Here is a 15168-nt window from a genome sequence, read left to right as displayed (position 1 = left end):
AACACACACACACACACACACACACACACACAATTTTATGCATTTTCATATTCATGACATTTACTATATACCACATTCAGTATGTCAGAAATATAGTGGTAACTTGTTCCTTATTACCACAGCACAGTGTCCCACAACACGGATAAACCACAGTTGATGTAACCACTTATCCACTAATGACTATATAGAGTTTGTTCCCAAGTGCTTTCCTGTCACAAGAACTGCTGCCAGGACATTCTTGCAAGCAGTGAGTGGCTTTCTAGAGCAGATACTGCCAAGGCAGTAGGGTATGAAAAGTTTAAATCTTAGTAGATGATGCTTCCAATTTTTTTGTTCAATCAATTTATTTCTTCTTTTCCCCCAAGGAAGGCCTTTGTTGTGAATAAAAAAAAAAAAAAAAAACTGAAGAAGAAAATGGAAACCAGAACTCAGGAGAAACACAATGATGCAAAAGAAAATACTCAAAAACATATATATCTCTAATATGATATTGCATCCAAAAGGACCGGATGTTATTTCATTTTTTTACATGTGTCTTTTCTTTTTTTATTTATTGTATTTTATTTACAGATTGATGTATATGTATACATTGTGGAATGATTAAATCAAGCTAATTAACATATCCATCACCTCACATACTTTTTTTTTTGTAGTGAAAACATTTAAAATCTACTCTCAGCAATTTTCAAGTATGCAGCACATTTTTATTAACTGTAGTCACCATGTTGTGCAATAAATCTCCAGAACTAAAATATTTTTTTCCCAATCCGTAGGCTTCTGTTTCCTTTTGTTGATTGTCTCCTTTGCTGTGCAGAAGCTTTTAGTTTGATGTGGTCTCACTTATTTATTTTTGCTTCTGTGGACTGAGTTTTTTGTGTGATATCCAAAAAACCATTGCCAAGGCCAATTCCAGGAGCTTTTCTCCTATGTTCTCTTCTAGGATTTTTATAGTTTCTAGTCACACTAGGTCTTTTATCCATTTTGAGTTGATTTTTCTGTATGGTATAAGATTAGGGTCTAATTTCATTCTTTTGCATGTGGAATTCCAGTTTTTCCTGCACCGTTTGTTGAAGAGAATATCCTTTCCCTATCATGTCCTCTCAGTGCCCTTATCAAAAATTAGTTGTTTGGATTTTTTCCTGGACTATTCTGTTTCACTGGTCTGTCTGTCTGTTTTTATGTCAGTACCATACTGTTTTGACTACTATAGCTTCGTAATATAATTTTATGTCAGGAAATGTGGTGCCTCCAATTTTGTTTTTCTTTCTCAGGGTCTTTTCTTTTTGGCTATTCGGGGTCTTTTATGTTTCCATACAAACTTTAGGACTTTTTTTCTATATCTGTGAAGAATGCCTTGGGATTTTGATAGGGAATGCACTGAATCTGTAGATTGCTTTCGATAGTATGGACAATATCAATTCTTCCCGTCTATGAGCATTGGATACCTTTCTATTTATTTGTGTCTTTTTGGATTTCTTTTATCAGAGTTTTGTAGTTTTCAGTGTGCAAATCTCTTTCTCTCTCTCTCTCTCTTTTTTTTTTTTTTTTTTTGAGACGGAGTCTCAGTCTGTTGCCTTGGCTAGAGTGCCGTGGCGTCAGCCCAGCTCACGGCAACCTCAGACTCCTGGGCTCAAGTGATCCTCTTGCCTTAGCCTCCCAAGTAGCTGGGACTATAGGTGCGCACCACCGCGCCCAGCTATTTTTTTCTATTTTTAGTAGGGACGGGGTCTTGCTCTTGCTCAGCCTGGCCTCAAACTCCTAAGCTCAAGCAATCCTCCCACCTTGGCCTTCCAGAATGCTAGGATTATAGGCGTGAGCCACCAAGCCTGGCTGCAGTGTGCAAATCTTTCACCTCCTTGGTTAAATTTATTCCTAGGTATTTTTTTTAATGCTATCATAAGTGGGATTGTTTTCTTGATTCCCTTTTCAGTTAGGTGGTTATTTGTGTATAAAAATGTTAGAGATTTTTGTATGTTTTTGTATCCTGCAACTTTACTGAATTCATTTATTAGTTCTAACCTTTTTTTTTTTTTGTGGAATTTGTGGGGGTTTTCTTACATATAGGATTGTGTCATCTGCAAATAGAGATAATTTGACTCCTTTCTTTTTGATTTGGATGTCTTTTATTTCTTTTTCTTATCTGATTACTCTTGCCCGTACTTCCAGTACTGTGTTGAGTAGAGGTGCAAGAGTGGGCATCCTTGCCTTGTACTGGATCTTAGTGGAAAATTTTGTATCCTTTCACCAACATTTCACCATCCAATCAATTTCTATTCCACTGGTATCTTATTACTGTCTTAATTTGCATTTCTCAGACCCTGGTGTAATCTATTCGCATGTTTATTAGCCACCTGGATTGATTTCCCTGTATGTGATCTTGGCCACTATCATTGGGAGCTATTTGTGTTTTTCCTGCTGATGACAGGAGTGAGTGCTTTATGCGTTTTGACATCACTCTGTTCTCTGTTATATATGTTAAAAGTCTCTACTTCTCATCTATTATCTTGCTTTTTAGTTTTATTTATGGTATCTTTTGTCATACAGAAGCTTTTTTAAATTTTGTATATAATCAAATTTATGGCTTTTAAGAAAATATGCACATCTTTATTTTTTAGCTTTATTGAGCTATGATTGACAGATTAAAAGATTGTATATATTCAAAGTATACAACGTGATGTTTTGATATATGTATATATTGTGAAATAATTGCCATAATCAACCTAATTAACTTATCCATCACCTCACATAGTTGCAGTTTTCCAGATGTGGTGAGAACACTTAAAATCTACTCTCCTAGCAAATTTCAAGTATACAATACATTATTATTAACTATAGTCACCATGCTGTGCATTAGGTCTTTAGAACTTAGTCATCTTGCAGGTGAAAGTTTGTACCCTTTGACTAACATCTTCCTATTTCCCCCACCCCCAGCCCCTGGCAACTACTCTTTTACTCTCTGTTTCTATGAGTGCAACTTTTTTTAGATCCCACATATAAATAAGATCATATAGTATTTGTCTTTCTGTGTCTGGCTTATCTCACTTACTGTCCTCCAGGTTTATCTATTTTGTTGTAAATGGCAGGATTTCCTTTCTTTTTAGGGCTAAAAAGTATTTATATATATATATATGTGTGTGTGTGTGTGTGTGTGTGTATTAATATCACACTTTCAGTCGTTTGTTCTATGACGTGGAAGTAACCACGACTATAAGGATCAGAAGACTGGAAGGGCGGAGGATGCAGTACCAGACCCTGTGTTCTGGGATTTGAACGGAGAATGGAAACTGAAAGTGGAAGTCAAGAAAAGGCAGTGGAAGAAGAAAGCACCGAAAAGAAAAAGGAAGTAGAACAAAAGAAACAGTCTCGAGTTAAAACAGCTGCTGCGGATGTTGCCAAGCAAGTAGACTTCTGGTTTGAGGGTGCAAATCTTCACAAGGATAGAGTTCTTCGAGAGCAGATAGAAAAATCTAGAGGTGGATATGTTGACATATCACTTCTCATGCCTTTTGACAAAATGAAAAAATTGACTACTGATGGGAAGTTCATGGCCAGAGCTTTGGAAAGGTCAGCTGTTGCACAGCTGGATTTAGAAGGAGAAAAAAGCCTCTGGGTGAAAGATCAAAGCGTGAGAATGAGGGGACGGTGTATGTGGAGTTACTTCCCAAAAATGTTTTTCACAGCTGGATTGCAAGCGTGTCTGGGACACGTGGCAATGTGGTTTATATCAGCATACCACATTATAAGTCTACTGGAGATCCAGAGGGATTTGCCTTTGTGGAATTTGAAACAAAAGAACAAGCAGCAAAAGCTGCTGAGTTTCTTAAAAACTCACCAGGAGAAGCACCAAGAAAACCTCGCATCTTTCCCAAGACCGTAAAAAAATAAGCCCATTTCATCCTTAAGAGTGGCTGAAGACAAGAAAAAGAAAATAACGAAAGGAATAATGAAGAAGGAAGACAATGTCCATGTAAAGGAGTTAAATACAGACACAAGCAATGTGAGTGTAAAATGAAAAGATCGAGAACCACATCTGAGGGCTCTGAAATAGAAACTACTGAACCCCAAAAGCAACCCTCAAAGAGAAAGAAAATAATGAGAAAGCTGAAGTATATTAGCTTACCTGAAGTCAGAACAGGGAAGAGGAAGGGAAGTAGCTCTGAAGCTACTCCCAGATCAAAAGTAAAGAAAATGGCTCAGAAGGACACCACTAAAAAAGAAACTTCAGGAGTTTCCAAAGAAAACAGAGATTTAGAAGTCTCTACTGAAGACGAAAAGGATACTGGAGATGTAAAAGATGGTTCTCTCTTAAAAACAAAAAGGAAACATAAAAAAAAACATAAAGAGATAAAATGGGAGAAGAGGTTATAGCATTAACAGTACAACCAAAGAGTGAATGGATGGATTTGAAAAAAGAATATTTAGCACTACAGGAAGCTAGCATGGCGTCTTTGACAAAACAGTATATATCACACTTTCTTTATCCATTCATCTGTCAGTGAACACTTAAGTTGTTTCCATATCTTGACAATTGTGAATAATGCAATGATGAACTTGGTAATGTAGATATCTCTTCGAGATCCTGTTTTTTTCCTTTGGATGTATACCCAGAAGTGAGACTGCTGGATCATATGATAGTTATATTTTTAACTTTTTGAGGAACTTCCATATTATTTTTCATAATGACTGTACCAACCTGTAGTCCCACTAACAATGTACGAGAGTTCCTTTTTCTCCACATCCTCACAAACACTTATCTTTTGACATTTTTTCTTTTTCATTACTCACGATGATACTAATAAGGATTATCTTTTGACTTTTCTTTTTCTTTTCTTTTTTTTTTTTTTTTGAGACAGAGTCTCGCTCTGTTGCCCGGGCTAGAGTGCCGTGGCATCAGCCTAGCTCACAGCAACCTCAAACTCCCAGGCTCAAGCAATCCTCCTGCCTCAGCCTCCCAAGTAGTTGGGACTACAGGCATGCGCCACCATGCCCGGCTAATTTTTTCTATATATTTTTAGTTGTCCAGCTAATTTCTTTCTATTTTTTTAGTAAAGATGGGGGTCTCACTCTTGCTCAGGCTGGTCTCGAACTCCTGAGCTGAAACGATCGGCCCATCTTGGCCTCCCAGAGTGCTAGGATTACAGGGGTGAGCCACCACAACCGGCCTTGCCTGTGCTTTTGATATCACATCCAAAAAACCATTGCTTAGACCATTGTCAAGGAGCTTTCCTCCTTTGTTTTCTTCTAGAAGTTTTATGGTTTCAGGTCTTACAGTTAAGTCTAATCCATTTTGAGTTGTTTTTTGTGTATTGTGTAAGATAAAGGTCTAATTTCATTGTTTTGCATGTGGATATCCAGTTTTCCCCACACCATTTATTGAAGAGACTATTCTTTCCCTATTATGTATTATTGGTGCCTTGTTGAAGATTAATTGGATGTATATGTATGGATTTATTTCTGGGCTCTCTATTCTGTTTCATTGGTCTATTTGTCTGATTTTATGCCAGTACCATACTGCTTTGAATACTATAGCTTTGTAATATAATTTAAAATCAGAAAATGTAATGCCTCCAGATTTGTTCTTATTGCTCAAGATTGCTTTGACTATTTGAGGTCTTTTGTGGTTCCCTATGAATTTTAGGATTATTTTTTCTATTTCTATGAAAAATGCCATTGAAATTTTGATAGGGACTGCAATGAATATGTAGATTGCTTTGCATTATATGAACTTCTTGACAATATTAATTTTTCTGATCCAAAAACACTGAGTATCTTTCCATTTGTTTGTATCTTTTTCAGTTTCTTTTTATCAATGTTTTGTAGTTTTCAGTGCACAGATCTTTCACTTCCTTGGTTAAATTTATTCTTAAGTATTTTATTCTTTTTGACACTATTATAAATGAAATTATTTCTTTAATTTCTTTTGCAGATAGTTCATCGTTAGTGTATAGAAACACAACTGATTTTTGTATGTTGATTTTTTTTTATCCTGCAATTTTACTAAATTTGTTTATTAGTTCTAACAGGTTTTTGGTGGAGTCTTTAAGGTTTTCTATATATAAGATCAAGTCATCTGCAAACAGAGACAACTTTACTTCCTCCTTTTCCATTAGGATGACTTCTATTTCTTTTTGTTGCCTAATTTCTCCAGCTAGGACTTCCAGTATGATGTTGAATAGAAGTGGTAAGAGTGGACATACTTGTTTTGTTTTTGATCTTAGAGGAAAAGCTTTCAGTTTTCACCCTTGAGCATGATGTTAGGCGAAGCCTTGTTTATATGGCTATCTTAGTCTCTTTTGTGTTTTCAAAATGGAATACCTGTGGCTGGGTAATTTATAAAGAAAAAAGGCTTATTTGACTTACAATCCTGTTAGCATCTGGTGAGGCCTCAGGCTGCTGCCACTCATGGCAGGAGGCCAAGTGGAGGAGGTGTGCGTAGAGATCACAGGTAGAAGGAGAAGCAAGAGAGTGACGGAGGAGGTGCCAGGCTGTTCTTGATAACCGGCTCTTGTGAGAAGTAATAGAGTAAGAACTCACTCACCCCCACCCCCCAAGGAGGGCATTAATCTATTCATAATTGATGTGTCCCTATGACCCAAACACCTCCCATTAAGCCTGACCTCCAACATTGGGGATCAAATTTCAACATGAGATTTGGTGGGGACAAACAAACCATATCCAAACTATAGCAAGGGCCTTTATTATGTTGAAGTACACTCCTTCCATGTCTAATTTGTTGGGAGTTTTTATCATGAAAAGGTGTCGCATTTTGTCAAATGCTTTTTCTGCTTCATTGAGATGATCATATAATTTTTAATCCTTCATTCTGTTAATGTGGTTTATCACATTTATTGATTTGCATATGTTGAATCATCCTTGCATCCCAGGGATAAATCCCACTTGATTATGATGAATAATCCCTTTACTGTGCTGTTGAATTTGGTTGGCTAGTATTTTGTCGAAGATTTTTGCATGTATGTTCATCAGGAATATTGGTCTTTAATTTTCTTTTCTTGTAGTGTCCTTGTCTGGCTTTGGTATCAGAGTGATGCTGGTCTTGAAAAATGAGTTTGAAAGTGTTTCCACTTCTTCAATTTTGGAGAATAATTTGAGAAGGATTGGTATTAATTCTCCTCTAAATGTTTGGTAGAATTCACCAGTGAAACTATCTGGTCTTGGGCTTTTCTTTTTGGGGGAGATTTTTGATTACTGATTCAATCTCCTTACTCATCATTAGTCCGTTCAGATTTTGTATTTCTTTGTGATTCCATCTTGGTAGGTTGTAATATGTCTAGGAATTTTTATATTTCTTCTCAGTTATCCTATTTGTTGGTGTTTAATTGTTCGCAGTAATCTCTCAAGATCCTTTGTATTTCGTTGCTATCAGTTGAAATGTCTCCTCCATTTCTGATTATATTAATTTGAATCTTTTTTTCTCATGCTAGCCAAAAGTTTGTCAATTTTATCTTTTCAAAAAACAATTCTTATTTTTGTTGATCTTTTCTATTGTTTTTTCTAGTCTCTATTTCATGTATTCCTGCTCTGATCTTTTTATTTTCTTCCTTATGCTAATTTTGGGCTTATTGTTCTTTTTCTAGTTCCCTGAGGTTTAAAGTTAGGTTGTTTATTTGACATCTTTCTTTTTTCTTTGTGTGAGTGTTTATCACCATTAGCTTCCCTCTTAGAAATGATTTTTAGTGCAGTTCTTTTTTTTTTTTTTTGAGACAGATTCTTGCTCTGTTGCCTGGGCTAGAGTGCAGTGGCATCATCATAGCTCACTGCAACCTCAAACTCCTGGGTTCAAGTGATTCTCCTGCTTCAGCCTCCCAGAGTGTTAGGATTAAAGGCATAAGCCACTGCACCCAGCCTGTTTTCTAATTTTTAATAGAAATACGAGACTGTTCTTCCAGTGTATATTGCCAAATATCTTGAACACACGAAATGTAGCATATAATTCACAAGTACATAAACATAATCATAAAATATCATACTACCAATTAAATAAAATAAATTATATAAAGAGATACATATAAGATATTTGCTGAGAAAATTTAATAAAAAGAAACTATTGAGTTGAGATTTAAATTTTAGTTATTAAATGGAAAAGTCATGTGCTATAATTCTGCAAAAACTCTAAGGAAACACTTGTTGCAGTAACAAATAAACCCCATCATTTCCATGGCTTAGTGCACTAGAAGTCCGTTTCTCACACACAATACAGTCCAGTGCAGGGGTTCCTGGTTAGCATCACCTTCTATCTTGTGTCTTATGTTTCCACCATCCCTTAGAACCTCAGCGTCCTCTGAATTCAGAAAGTATTAGTAGATGGGAAAAGAAACGGTGAAGCCTTATCCCAGAAATATCCCATATTCCTTTGTTGGGGGTTTAGAAATGTAGTCCCAGGCTGGGCAGCTGCTTCCCAGCAACAACTCTGTACTTGGACTCACGCTGAGTCTTGCTGCGCACCCATGCATTGTGAGTCTGCCAGACTCCTGTGTGCACGGGGCATCGTGGGTGCCACTGCAAACACAGGGGCTGGGAGTGGTAGGCACACGCTCATGTCTCCGCTTCCAGTGTCCCGCTGGACTTCACTGTGTTTTTATTCCCTCTATTGTTTTCTTCCTTTCTGATGTCCCAAGATTTCTTCTTTTATCATTTATTTTCTGTTTGAAAAACCTCTTTTAGCCATTCCTTTAGGTCTGCTGGTGACAAACTTTATAAGTTTTCCTTGATCTGGGAGATCTTGATTTCTTCTTCATTCCTGAAGGATAATTTCTCTGGGTATAGAATTATGGATTGCCAATTTTTTCAGCACTTGAAAAATGTCGTGACTCTTCCTTCTGGCCTCTGTGGTTTCTGATGCAAACTCTGCAATCATCAAATTGTTTTTTCCCTGAAGGTAAGGTGTCATTTTTCTCTGGCTGCTTTCAAGAAGTTTTGCCCGGGCGCGGTGGCTCACGCCTGTAATCCTAGCACTCTGGGAGGCTGAGGCAGGAGGATCGCTTGAGCTCAGGAGTTCAAGACCAGCCTGAGCAAGAGTGAGACCCCATCTCTACTAAAAATAGAAAAAATTAGCCAGTCATCTAAAAACAGAAACAAAAAATTAGCCAGGCATGGTGGCTAATACTTGGGAAGTTGAGGCAGGAGGATTGCTTGAGCCCAGGAGTCTGAGGTTGCTGTGAGCTAGGCTGACGCCACGGCACTCACTCTAGCCTGGGCAACAAAGTGAGCCTCTGTCTCTCACACACACACACAAAAAGAAATTTTCTTTGTCTTTAGTTTTCAGAAGTTTGATTATGACATGTCTTAGCATGGATTTCTGGGGAGTATCTTGGGTTTGGGGTTGGCTCAGTTTCTTGAATCTATAGATTTATATATTTTGCCAAATTTGGAGAATTTTTAGCCATTTCCTCAAATGCTTTTTCACCGCACCTCTCTCTGTCCTCCTTCTGGAAATTCCAGTGACATGAATATTATCTCTTTAGTTATAGCCCCACAGGTCAATAGCCCCACTGAGGCTCTGTTCAGTTTATTTTTCAGTCTGTGTTTTGTGTTGTTGTTCATATTGGGTAGTTTCTATTGTTCTATCTTCAAGTTCACTGAGTTTTTTTGTTTCAATTGTTGTAATTTTCAGTCCTAAAACTTCCATGTCATCCTTTTTTATGTCTTCTATTTCTTTGCTGAGTCTCAATTTTTTTGTTTGTTACAAGTGGGTTTATGATTGCTCATTGAAGCATTTTTATGATAGGTGCTTTAAAATCCTTGTGAGATCATTTTAACAACTGTGTCATCTCAGTATTGGTATTGTTGATTGTTTTTTCTCATTGAAGCTGACATTGTCTTGGTTCTTGGTATGACAAGTGAGTTTTGGTTGTATCCTGGACATTTTGGGCATTATAAGAGTGGGTTTTATTTAAGTCTTGTTTTAGCAGGCTTCCTCTGACACTATTCCAAAGTGGGAGCGGATAGCACTGCCTTACTGCTGCCAAATGAGGTGGAAATCCAAGTTTCCCTCTTGTCTCCGTTGACAGCTAAGGCAGGGGTTGGAGACTGGAGCACTTGCTACTGCTGGGTCTTTTAATATTCTTATAGTTTTTTTTTAAGGATTTACTTTTATTTAAATTATAATCAGATAATTTAAAGAGCCAAACACTTCTGCAAGACTTGTTATAAAAGCAGCAATTCCTGCCCTCATTCCTCGTCTTCCATTCTCTCTTCTACCTCTTGTTCACATTTACCTCTGTATGTGTAAATTACATGATTATATTGTTACTGTGTGAGTTTTTCAGTTTTAGGGATTAGATACAGACTTCCCACTCTGGATGGTGTGGATTTAATTCCCTCACCACACATGCAAACACTCTTCCCATCTCTCTAGCCTCCACCAGTTACATTGTAATTTAGATGGGTCAATGTCAACATGTACATTAATACTATATGAATATCTATTACAGCTAAACTGAGACAATACTATAATCAATTGTCCTTTCTGCACTTTTTATTTTCCTAAAGTTAATAATTATCATTTTTTTTTTTTTTTTTTTTTTTGAGACAGAGTCTCACTCTGTTGCCCAGGCTAGAGTGAGTGCCGTGGCATCAGCCTAGCTCACAGCAACCTCAAACTCCTGAGCTCAAGCGATCCTCCTGTCTCAGCCTCCCGAGTGACTGGGACTACAGGCATGCACCACCATGCCCGGCTAATTTTTTCTATATATATTTTTAGCTGTCCATATAATTTCTTTCTATTTCTAGTAGAGATGGGGTCTCGCTCTTGCTCAGGCTGGTCTTGAACTCCTGAGCTCAAACGATCCACCCACCTCGGCCTCCCAGAGTGCTAGGATTACAGGCGTGAGCCACCATGCCCGGCATAATTATCATTTTTATTGCTTGTTTTAAAAAGAATCTACCACCAGACTATCCCAGACTGTCTCCCAATTATATTAATTGCTCTCAGTATCTTCAAATGTCAGATATCCTACCAATTTCCTATTGGAGAAATCTCCCCTGAAGTGAGATTTATCAAATTAATGTGTGGAATGAATCTTTTAATAGGTATCATCTGCTTTTGTTTTGAAGGTACTGTAACACATTTACATGGTTCAAAAACAAAATAGCAATAAAGAAGGTATATGGGGAAGCATTTTGTTCCTGGGGCCCTTGTTTACCATCTATTAATACCTTCTGTCCCCCTTCCATTCCTTACAGACAATCACTTATGTTAATCTCTGATGTCCTGCCAGAGTATGTTTATGAAAATGTGTCCACATAGGAACATATCTTATTATGCCCCCTTTCTACACAAAAGGTAGCACATTGTATACTCACTTCTCTACCTTACTTTTTCCTCTGAATAATATCTATGTAGATCTTTCAATATCAATGCACAGAAAGATCATCTTTTTAATAGCTACATAATATTCTACTCTATGGATGTTTCACATATATTCACTCTCTTATTGGTGGACATGTAGGCTGTCTTTGTTTTTTTTTTTTTTTTTTTTTTTTTTTTTTGAGAGATAGTCTCACTCTGTTGCCCAGGCTAGAGTGCCATGGCATCAGCCTAGCTCACAGCAACCTCAAACTCCTGGGCTCAAGCAATCCTCCTGCCTCAGCCTCCCGAGTAGCTGGGACTACAGGCATGTGCCACTAGCCCAGCTAATTTTTTCTATACATATTTTTAGTTGTCCATTTTTATTTTTTTAGTAGAGACGGGGTCTTGCTCTTGCTCAGGCTAGTCTCGAACTCCTGAGCTCAAACAATCCACCCAACTCGGCCTTTCAGAGTGCTAGGATTACAGGCGTGAGTGTAGGCTGTTTTAAATCCTTTTTTGTTACAAGCAGTACAACAAGGAACAACTCTATATACACCTCCTTTTGCATGTGTTAGAATTTTTCTGCAAGATAAATTTTCGGAAGTGAGATTGCTGGGCTAAAGGGTCGTGCATGTGAAATTTGGATAAGTAATGCCAAACTGATACATCACCACCACTCCTGGCCATAGGGGTTGTGTCCTCAAAATCTGTGATCTGCTCTCATCTAGAAAGGCTGTACTTGGGATGTTCTGCATAGCATCATCCTAGGACCTCCCTTCACCATGGTCCTGGGGATTCCCTTCCCTTTGTTCCTGGGGTTGATCCCTGCTTCCTGGATCCCACATTGTTGTCATATAGATTTGAGGGGGACATGGTGTGTGAGGTAAATTTTTTTAAAAGTTGTTTGTCTGAAGAGTGTCTTTATGCTACCCTCTTATTTGATTGGTAGTTTGGCTGGGTGTAGTATTCTAATTAGAAATCACTTTCCTATAGAATTGTGAAGGCTTTTCCCCACTGGTCTTTAACTTCTATTGTTGTTCTCCTGAGGTGTGAAATAGCTTTTATTTTTGATTCTTTGTATGTGATCTTTTATATCTCTCTGAAAGTTTGTAGGATCTTTTCTTTGTTCTCAGTTTTCTGAAATTTCCTAAATATGCACTCAGTGGGCCCTTTCACACTGGAAATACACAATCTTTGGTTTTGTTAAGACCTTCTTCCCCTTTGCTTTCTCTCTTTCTAAAATTTCTATTATATGGATGTTGGAACTCCTAGACAGGCTCTAGTTTTTCTTTATCTTTCTTCCCTAGTTTTCTTTTTAAAGTTGTATGATTGTTTTCATTATACTCCCTGGAAGTTTTCTTCAAATTTATCTTCCAACCATTCTATTAGGTTTATTTTTGTTAGCATGTCTTCAATTTCAACAGCTCATTTGTGTTCTTTTAATTTATTTAGATTCAACTTTTTTGCTTTTATTGCTCACCATCATACTCATTTTTCTTGTTTTTTTTTAATTTGGTGATTTCTCTAATAATTCTTTCATAAAGTATCTGTTAATGGTAACCTTTGAGTCTTTTTATATCTGAAAATTTCTTAATTTTGCTCTCACGTTTGAATGAGTGGCTATGTATAGAATTTTAGATTTCAAAATAATTTCCTCATCACAATGGAGACTTAAGAGCTGTACATATTACTGTATGTAAATATAATTCAGTTAAAGAAAATCCCTCTGACCTTTGAAAATATTTTTCTATTGTCTCTTAGCACCCAGTATTGCTGAGGATGAGCCTGCTGATAAAGTGATTCTAATTCTTTTGTGTGTGATCTGTTTCGGGTTTTTTTTTTTTTCTTCTTCTTTTTCTTCTTCTTAGGTTTTCTCTTTATCCCTGGTGCTCTGAAATTTCACCAGTATGTATCAAAATGAGGTCCTTTTTCCCCACTTATTCTACTTGACAACTGGTAGGCTTTTTCAATCTGAAGAACTATGTCTTTCTTCAATTCTGGGAAATTTTTCTTTAATTTTTTCCTTGAGTATTCTCTTTTCTCCATTTAATCTATTTTCTTCTTTTGGAATTCCTATTGGATGAATATTTGAACTTCTACATCTATTCTCCTTATCCTTTTTTTATATATTTCATCTCTTGGTAATTTTGTAGTACATCCTGGTTGATTCCAGATCACTAACATATTTTTCAGCTACATCCTTTCTGCTACTCATTCCATCTCATAAGCTTTTAATTTCAATGATAAAGTTTTAGATTCCCAAGGTATCTAGATTTTTCAACGCAATATCCTTTTGCATCTAATTATAGTTATCCTAAAACCCAGATGTATATGTAGCCCTGTTTTTTCAGATATGAACTCCTTTTGTTGAGTTGTCAGTCTTTTCCCCCATGATATTTGCATTTTGCAAATATTTGGCTTTTCTTGGTTGTGAGTTTACCTTTGGACCTGAGAGTCCTTGTTAACTTGAATGACGTGCTTGCAAGGAGGGGCAGGACATGCAACCGTGACTGTGTAAAGTGGAATGGGGAAGGGATGGGATATGCTGCTTGACAGGATGAGCTAACATTTAGCCTTCTGGATATAGACGCTTCCTGCTTCCTTAGGGAGCTGTCTGTCTCTGGAGCTTTGCCTTCACCTCTCTCTGCTCCTGCCCGTGGGCAGACACTTCTGTGGCTCACTGTCTGGCCTGTGGCAAACTCTCCTGGCTGTCCATTCTGTGATGCCCCAACCAGTCATGGTCAGTCAACCATGGACCCCTCCTGCCCCCAGTTCACAAGTTCTGGGTCCAAAGCATCCCTAGAGCTGCTCCCACCTTTTGTAGCAGTCTTCTCCTCTGGTAAGTTGGCCCATGGTTTCCATATTCCATATGATCCCATCTGCTTTCCATCTTTTATCATAGTTTTTGGTTCACTAGGTGTTCCCTGTATTTTCTAGGGAACAGATAAATCTGTTCAGATCATTCCAAGCAATATAAATTGAGCCTTGGAATAAAAGGAAACATGTACATGTGTGCAGTCTGCCGTCTTGAACTGGAAGCTGGCAAACTCTTTGTATAGCCTATTTTAACACTGATCGCATTGAACTATAGTTATTTATTCCCCAGTGTACCTGCTCCTCAGTTTTCCTATCTATAAAATTGGACAAAAGTTAGAGATCATTCATTTCATTTCAATCTGAAGGAATCCTAGTAGTATTTCTTGTAGTGCAGGTATTCTAGCAATAAATTCTCTGTTTTTGTTTATCTGGAAATGTCTTAATTTCTTCTTCACTTTTGAAGGACAATCTTGCTGGCATAGAATTTTTGATGGGAAGTCCTTTTCCTTCAATATATCACTGGAGAGTGTGTCTGGGGAGGACAGAATGACATGTCTGTCCCCAAATGCCCCATCATACTGACCAGTCCACAGTTCTACTCACTCCCACTGGCACAAAGGGGACACAGTCTACCCTGGTTACTAGTATTGCCAAAAAAAAGGGGGGTGGGGAACACAGTCATTTGTAAATCATTCATGAAAGACAAACTTTATTTTGATGATCTCAGAAACTGGCAAGGAAATAACCATAATGACAACAGTACGCTTTCATGTGTTAAATCATCTTCAGCTGCATGATCTCATTGGGACCTCACAGCCACCCTGAAAGGTAGGCAGGGCAGGTAACTGCAGATCCACTTTACGGGGGACTTGTCAGAGGTGACCCGGCTTCCACCTGGGACTGGTTCCTCCTAGATACCGCTCCGCTTCTGCTCCAGGCTCTTCAATGCCCCAGGCGTGCAGGGCTCCCACCAGACACGGGCAGACACCTTAACTTCCCCAGCTATAAAACAAGGAATCAAGCGACCCTCCCTCTGAACAAAG

General features: G+C 37.8%; 1 protein-coding gene and 1 pseudogene across 1 annotated transcript in view; one reads left to right on the top strand and one right to left on the bottom strand.

The window, feature by feature from the left end:
- Positions 1 to 15168, bottom strand: part of SNRNP200 (small nuclear ribonucleoprotein U5 subunit 200) — a 198884-nt gene that overhangs the window by 132810 nt on the left and 50906 nt on the right. The gene's annotated exons all lie outside the window — the stretch shown is intronic.
- LOC138399443 (la-related protein 7 pseudogene) lies at positions 3278 to 15162 on the top strand (annotated as a pseudogene).

Source organism: Eulemur rufifrons, chromosome 19 (assembly GCF_041146395.1).
Source record: "Eulemur rufifrons isolate Redbay chromosome 19, OSU_ERuf_1, whole genome shotgun sequence".
NCBI classification, from domain to species: domain Eukaryota; kingdom Metazoa; phylum Chordata; class Mammalia; order Primates; family Lemuridae; genus Eulemur; species Eulemur rufifrons.
Note: the sequence above shows the minus strand (reverse complement) of the source record. Positions and strands in the feature narration are given on the sequence as shown.